This window comes from Anabrus simplex, chromosome X (genome assembly GCF_040414725.1).
Source record: "Anabrus simplex isolate iqAnaSimp1 chromosome X, ASM4041472v1, whole genome shotgun sequence".
Taxonomy (NCBI): domain Eukaryota; kingdom Metazoa; phylum Arthropoda; class Insecta; order Orthoptera; family Tettigoniidae; genus Anabrus; species Anabrus simplex.
This window is the reverse complement of record NC_090279.1, coordinates 843,279-851,594: the sequence shown is the minus strand read 5'-3', so window position 1 is coordinate 851,594 and position 8,316 is coordinate 843,279. Positions and strand designations below refer to the sequence as shown.

General features: G+C 37.3%; 1 long non-coding RNA gene across 1 annotated transcript in view; it reads right to left on the bottom strand.

Annotated features, from left to right (window-relative positions):
- Window positions 1-541: 541 nt before the first annotated feature.
- LOC137503070 (uncharacterized) overlaps window positions 542-8,316 on the bottom strand; it is a 51,508-nt gene continuing 43,733 nt past the window's right edge. The window contains exon 3 of the long non-coding RNA XR_011019034.1: window positions 542-823. This is a non-coding gene — a long non-coding RNA (uncharacterized lncRNA). The remainder of the gene's footprint in view (window positions 824-8,316) is intronic.

Genomic DNA, 8,316 nt, shown 5'->3' with positions numbered 1-8,316 from the left:
ACACCTGAAGAACCGTGTTGGTTTATTTTCATCTTCAGAAGCCTCTCGGCAGATGGAAAGGTCATTTATCGATTTTGTAGGTCCGCTCCCTCGCTCTACCTTGGGAAACATTCATATCTTTGTGTGTATTGACGCGTACTCGGTTTTCCGGGATTATTCCCACTAGATTTATGACTTCTCGTACGTCTATTAAGTTGCCTTAATTCTATCTTCGCAACCTTTGGTCCTCCCAAGTTTCTGGTTTATGACAATGCCAGTGCATTCACTAGCCACTTGTTTAACCCTTTAAGTTGCAAAAGACTGGGAGACTGAAAAAGTCAATTTTATTGCATGTTCAGAATCAAATACAATGGACAATCATACAGACATGTTTATTTTACAAAATCATATTCATTTAGTGATTTATTTTTGGTGGGAAATATATATCCCACTGCCACTTCCCGACAGCTGACATTCTTGGGGTGTTCATTGGGATAATAATTTCCCACCTAGTAAATTATGTAGTATTTTGCATAAGGAGTAGCATAACTTTCTGGCTGAGGCTTCTGTTCTGTTCTTATAGCAATGTCGCTGTTGAGTAATTAGTCTTCTGAATAAAGGGTTGAGTCGCTGTCTGACACAACATCAGGGAATAACGGACGTCTTTCCGCTGTTGGAGAAGCAGGTATGAAGTCTGGATCGGCCAGCGAGATGTCAGATAATCCTAATTCAGAATCATCAGAATCAGGTCGTTCTAATAATAGAGACATATAGTATTTCCTCTTCGCTCCACCTTCACCACTGGTGGAAGGTTCCATTTCTGGCTGTGAATTAGATCTCCTCCCTAAGAGAAAGAAAATGTAAAGCTTATAACTCAAGTTTTCATCCATCAACAGCATGTATCCCAATCCCATCACTGCAATTGTTGGCACTATACAGTAATAATATTTTAATAGTCAAGCTAACTGCTAAATAAACTTACCAGAACTGAGTGAGCAATATTCAGCACCACTAGCATCACTATTGCCTGCTCATCTGGAATTTCCTCTTCCAGCCACTTAGCAATATTCTCCATATTCCTTGGTAATAAATGCAAATCTACAAAATAAGCGTGTAAACACGTTCATTTGTACCATACTACAAATTAGATCATATACCCAGATGCTAAAGTATACCTAACAGCCTTCAAATGAACACCAATGTGTGTATGCTGATAAACTGGTGTGAAAAATCTGCATACATGATTTCAAGTTGGTACAACAACTTGGCCAAGATAGAGAACAACAAAATATTGCATACACAAACAAATAAATATGTAATTCACTGATATGCAGTCCGATACTTGTGATCTGTGGCACCCGAATTTATTTCTGAAACATCAAAATTTGTAAACAAAAATATAACCTGAATCATTACTTGACATTTAACATTTATAACTGTAAATCAATGCATCAAGGCACAAATTAAAGCATAATATTAGTTGTGTACATGTTACAGAAAACTATTCTTACCAATTAGACTTCCTCCTTGGCTCAGGTTTTCAATAAATTGCTTCAAGCTCGCCTATTACAACACAATATCGTCTGTAAAGAACTTCAGGTAACCAGAGGGATATATATTTCCTACCTAGTAACATCTGACTTGCTGGTCAAAGAGTAAATATATGACTTAGGCAATTTATGCACTCCCTGGCTTCAGCACATGAAACTACATAATCCTTGCATGGTGGGAACTAGATATCTCTCTGGAGCACTAGCTTATACTAGGTGGGAAGAATATATCCCAAATAAACTTAAAGGGTTAAGAAGTACCTATTCGAGTTGAGCATTTCCCATGCTACTACAACTCCAAACTATCCAAACCCATCTTACGCCGAGAGAATGAACAGGAACCTGAAATCTTCCCTGATTGCATATCATCACAATAACCAATCCAAGTGGGATTCTTGCCAACACTGGTTAGCCCATGCCTTCAATTCTGCCACACACGAATCTCATAGTAAAACTCCCATGTTCCTTATGTTCTGTTACACCCCGTATTCTCCTATGTCCAACGAACTTGGTATTGATAATCTTCCCGACCTGCCTAAACCCATGTTCAGAAGAAGAAATTGTCGGTATCCTGTAAGACAGGCAGAGATAAGTACAACGAATGTCGAAAGTCAACTAGGTTGAAAGTTGGTGATCAAGTTTTTGTCAGGTCCTATACCATTAGTAAAGAAATTAACAAATTTTATGCTAAGCTTCCTCCTAGGTATCAAAGTCCCTGTACTATTTTACAGCTTTTGTCTCCAGTATCGGTACTGGGGAGTGACCCCATCACCAAGAGGATTAGGCGAGTTCAATTTTTCCAGTTTAAATCACGTTATGTGTGATCCCTCTTCTCTCTTAAGGACTTCTTGATAATACGTATGGTATGTAGTTCGGACCTGAAGATGAGGGCTACATTTCAGTGAGAAAACTTGTTTAATTATCTTTCGATTATTTAGTAACTATTCCGGTTGCGCGTGAATTTCATTTAGTAACTTTTCCATGAATAGTATTTTTGTTTTGAGTATTGCTTCCTGACCGTATGACCTTCTTCTCTCCAGAAATTGTTATTAGTAGTGTGCGAATTAATTACAACGTGTTATGATTTTCTGCACCAAATCTTCTGCATTCATGTCTCATGTGAATCTTAATATCACTGTGTAGTAGCTTACTACCGTGTACTTGTTACCATTGTATTTTAAAATGTGATTGTGGTTCGTAGCGTGTGGATCCTTTCACTTGCGCTATTGGCACCTATTTATTTAATCGTTAATATCTCATTGCTCCTTTGGTTTGGGTGCTTGCCTGCTCTGTCCATCATAAATTGATTCTATCCTGATCATTGAAGATTACTAAATTTTCATCATTAATTTAATTATGTATTATGTAGTAGCCTTTGTCTTGTAGCAAATTTTGGAAAATTGTATATAATATTAGGTCTGTGCATTGTTGTTCACTGGTATGAAAACTGTTAAGGTGTCCTAACCTGTATTTATCTTTAACTGTTCTAGTATTCTATTGCCTATGTCTTGTTATCAGACTTTAATTTGGTGATATAACTGTCTATTCCGGTTGTGGTATTGTTAGGTGTGCATTAAACGAACCGAGTAATCTGTTAGGTTAGTTTCTTTATTTGGGAGGTTGACTAGGAACTGGATAGTACCCGGTGTTAGATCCTATTTGTTGAGTTTTGGATTTGCCTGTGGATATTGGTTATTGCGGAACTCTGTCGATCGGACTTGGTGGTGGTTGGCTGTTTGCCTTTACGGCATGGACTTAACTGTCTTCACTGCTTTCGGTCTCCAACTTCTGGTGGTACGATTTCCTAATTTCCGATTGGTCTCATGCCCAACTTTTAATCATTTCTGTAATCAGTTGTGAATTACCCGTTAACTGAGTGATCTATTTCTAGTCATTCCTGTCCTTTTGATTTTCTGGTGAGTAAAATTTTACCCTATCTACCTTCTCAAAATTAGGCATCTGGGTTTTCCTTTCTGGTAATGGTGGTTAACTACGTTGTTATTTGTTGTATTTTTGGGGCGCATGTGGTATTAATTCTGCATTCTTCTACAGACCTTACATGCCTGGTTTCTGTCTCTAAATTGGTGTATTATTCATGAAGTGTGTTAATCTATTGAGTTGTAATGTCCATGTCGTCCTACCTCGTCTACTTGTTATGGTGGTGTTATTTTTCACAAATTGCACCAATGGATCATCTCCTTTCGAACCTAGTAGGTAATGGTTTTGGTCCTGAGTTAGTTATGTTGTAACGGTACATGATTTTGTTTTAAGTTTGCAATGTGAGGTGGCATGATGGCTTCACGGCATGTCGTTGAGGATAGTTAGTGCTCCCTTCCCCCCTTTTTTGCTAACGCATGTCCGTAGAGATTCATTAAGGTTGTATTGTTATTGTGTTGTACAATTAAATGGTAATAACACTTCGGTATGGTCGGTATTGCATTTAATTTACCCCTGTGTGCCCGTAGATTGGGAAATAAATCCTGGCATATGTTTACCACTCTTCTTAGAAAAACCTGGTCTGCTTGCATGTAATTTGTGATTCCTGTATGACCTGGCCTATTCTTGTTTTGTTTTAATTCTCTGCATACCCAGGTAATCTGACGTCATCATGTATTTATCCTGTACTATAAAGTTCATTTTGAATTAACCTGCCAGTCTGTTGGTCCTTTTCTCTCCAGAGTGTTAGTATCCGTTGCTATTAATTTTTCGGCATCTTGCCGTTCTGCGGGGCGCCAGTTGAGTATCGGATTAACTAGTGCTTCATAGGTGGTATTGAAGCCTCCCACTATTCGATGATCGGGTCTTATCGTGGTGTTTTCTCCTTCTTCACCGTTCTATTGAGCGTTTTCCGTCGTCCTATCATTTAAATTTTATTTACCTTGTTTCATATATATTTCGCACGGTACCTGTGGCTGTGTGGCTACAGTGTGAGTCTACGGATGTCACTTGTTACTATTCCAGATTTGTCCGAGGTCCCTTGTGGATAACCGGTTGGGAATCGTGTCAGGTCTCTGCTCTCATTTCCAAATTGGCCACTTAATTGAGGGGTATTTCTAAACCATTTATTTAAATGAGTATTCCATTGTTGATGTATATGTTTGAAAATTCGGTGAAGTTGTGAGGAATATAATTTAAGATTGGGTGACACTTCTGAATTTCTTTCTGCCATTTTCTGTCCTGCTCCACCATGGTGTTCATGACTGTGTTATTATGAGTTCCTATATCCTAATACTATTCTTGACTTGGTGTTGCTGATACGCGTATCCACCATCTGAAAGATCTTGAAGTCTCGAACTGCAGCTAACTATATTCATCTTGCCTTGAGTAATTATTTACCGTAACCCATGGATATTGATCTTTTTCTCATATCCAGTTTCTCAGCGTTTCCCTTATTTGTGAATATAACTATATCTGATCTTATCTCTTCTTTAGACGGGTTATGCATGGAGTGTATACGTAGCATTACAATTGATTAATTGCAAAATATAATTTCTAGATTTTGGTCGTGTATTTAATGGGTTTAAAAATTTATTTATTGGCTACTCCACTGATTTAAAAAATTAATTGTAATTTTAGTTAACTTGGATTACTGTGTAATGTGTTATTGCTTCGCAACATGTTCTCCCTTGGTCAACGTCTGGTTATTTTGAAATTACGTGTGGATTGCTGTTCTCTTAGTATTTCAATTCTGGAAATGATTTGACATCTCTGGGTAGGTCATCTATATGAAGAGTACTGTCGGTGTGGCTGTGTTCGATAATTTGATGTGTTTCTTGCTGTGTTATCATGCATTGCTGGATCAGGTGTTGTGATCTGTAGCGTGTTCTTACTTGATTGATGTCTGGACTTATTGAACTTACCCCGTTCGTGGTTTGTTGTATTCTGTCAGTATTTTCTTTCCTAAGCTTAACTTATTTCTGTGTATTGTGTATGTTTTAAGTTGTATGTCTACGCAACGGTAGCTTCTCGTTTTCATTATTGCTGGTGGTGTCTTTATTATGTGGCATTCCGATAGGGTTGCTGACGTGCACAGAAAACTAATTTCAGGAGATGACTATCTTTAATTTTCAAGCTAATTCTTTTCCTTATATGTTGTGCATAAAATTTCTGCCGATATATTTCATTTTAGCATGATATATTTATGGTTATATATTTCTTAGTACCTGCTCAAGGGTTGTTTAGGTAATTATTGTATTCTATTGTAATCCTGTTCTCCTTTTGCTCTTACTAGTAGTTGTATCCAATGCTATACTGTAGTCTTAAGTCAAGTTAATCCAATTTAAGATTATGTAAAGGATTTACCTGTTGGATCTTGTGATCTTATTACATGCTCACCAATTTTGTTTTCCTATATTTGTTCATTTCTTTTCCTTGCCCTTCTGGGCGTTTTTAATTTGTTAAATTGGTTTATGCCACCCTGGCAATAATAATAAAATTGAAACCAAATGAAGGCGTTTCTTAACTTACGCAAGTCCGATAAACAATACTAAAATGAATGTCTAACATGTGATAATCTCAATTTGGGTGTATAATCGCGTGCATTTAAATCTAAGAAGGTTTATTATTCTACCAGTGAACATTTAGGAAGTTGTTCAGTTGTGTGTGTGTACCACAAAGTAACGAAATCTTTGAGCAGTTGATACATATGAACTTGCGAGACTTGTTTATTGGAATTAAAACTTAGCAAATGATCTGGAGCATGAGTGTCACCATTTATCTAGAACAGTAACAGATTTACCTGCGACTTGCGTGTAGCACCACTTTAATGCATGGGACTTCTTAATGATTGAAAGTAACTGGACAGCTAGTGTCATTTAAATGCACTCAATTGTTTGTTACTCAATTCATATATGTTTTGGTTCTTAATTGACTATTGGATTCATCTTGCTGGTGGTGCATAAACTGGGACATGTGATCGGTGGTCATTTTCTTCTTCGGACTATTCCATCAAAACTCAGCTTGTATCCAGACCACCACCTTATGAAAGTCATTATATGTTGTATATGTGGAGCTTCGGGGAGGGAGACTATTACCGGATTAAGAATTTATACCTCTCTGTGAATACTTTAGTGCTGGCTGCATGGCCATTGAAATTCCACTCTTTAATGTGGTTTGCCGCTGCGTTATTCATCAAGTGATTCATGGTCACAGATACCATGGTTTTCAATATTTATAAACATTAACTTCCACCGGCTTTAAAGTTATTAATGTGCCCATCTGTGGTGTATGGCCAGACAGTGCCTTTTCCAGTATTCTCCTGCATTCTAGTGTCGTCGGTATGAACCATCTCGCCACTCTTCCCCTCTACCGAGCGAGTATGCGCACGTAAACATTGCGACTGTGGTCTGACATGTAGGCATCTGGCCAGTCGCCATTAAGGTTTTGCTAGTGAGCTGTGATGGAAGGACGGCGTGCTTCTCCACTTGCCGGGATGGATAGAGTGATTATCATGGACCCAGGGTGACGTTCGCTTGATACGGCTTATGCACTCTTGAACTGTGAAAGTTAATTTTAAATTTTATTACCATTTAATGTACCTCGCCTGGAATTTTTGAGTGCACTCTAAGGATTACCTTTACCATACGTAAGTAAAGATATGACGCTGAAGCGAACTCACGACTATGGCAAGATACACTGTAAGTGCTTTTAAACTCATCTTTAATATGTTCCAACTGGTGAACTGAATATTTCAAAACGTGAAGTGCGTACCACGACAGGATGTAACTTTGCATCAACTTAAGTCTACGTTTTAACCTGCGGTGTTTGAATATTATTCGAGTCTAAAAACGTATATATAAACTACTTTTGTTTACCAGGGACTTGCACCCGCTGTGAATTAATATTAATTCTTATTCTTGGAAATTGTAAATTTAATACTCAATGATTGGTAGCGGCTTTCTAGCCCTAATAAGTAGGGGTTAATCCAATGTTTTGGCAGGGTTATTAACCAAGCGAGTTGCTGAAAGGATGTGGAACAAACGTTCGTTTTCCATCTTAATTTTCCTACTTCTGGGTTATATTATTAAATTCATTTGTTTGGTATTTTCGTGATTTTTCGACGTCCTGTTTTTCTTTTGTCTCTTAATATGTACATGCCTATTGTTTGGTGGCCTATGATTGGCCATCTTCCTTAACTACCTAGCGTGTTTTCGTTGCTATGGGAATATTATGTTTATTGATGGTGATGCTGATTGTTGATGGATGTTGGTGGAAATGAATTGATTTCCCTGTTATGAATTTAGTATTGTGAGTTGTTTAATCTGTTTTTCTTTTAATTAATTTTGGCATTATTGTCTCCCTGTTGGCATATTTTCCTACCCTGTGTCGTGGATGTTATTATTATTATTTTGGGGTAAACTAATTCTTGGAAAATTGATCGTAATATTCCACCCTTCCTTGTGGGAGCTCCTTGGAATATACCCCAAATAACGTTTCAGTATCAAGAAAATCACTATTTAAGTACAACTATATAACCATTCTCTAAAAGACGGGGTGTTTCACTGACATGGACACTACACATATGAAAAAGATTTCAAAGTCTTTTACGACTTACTGGAATCAAAAATTATAACCTCCCTAAAACCAGTAGCTAATAATAATGAAACTGAAGCAAAGATTTATTTAAATCAAGAGAATTGGTCAGACAGACAAAGGTCTGCCTTCCAAAAATTAAAATTACCAAGTTTCGACAGAGACATAATGTTGTGACTATACTTCAAGGGCAACTTTTTAAATAAGATCACTAGAAATTAAGGCCTAACTGGAATCAAAAGTTTCAAAATATCAC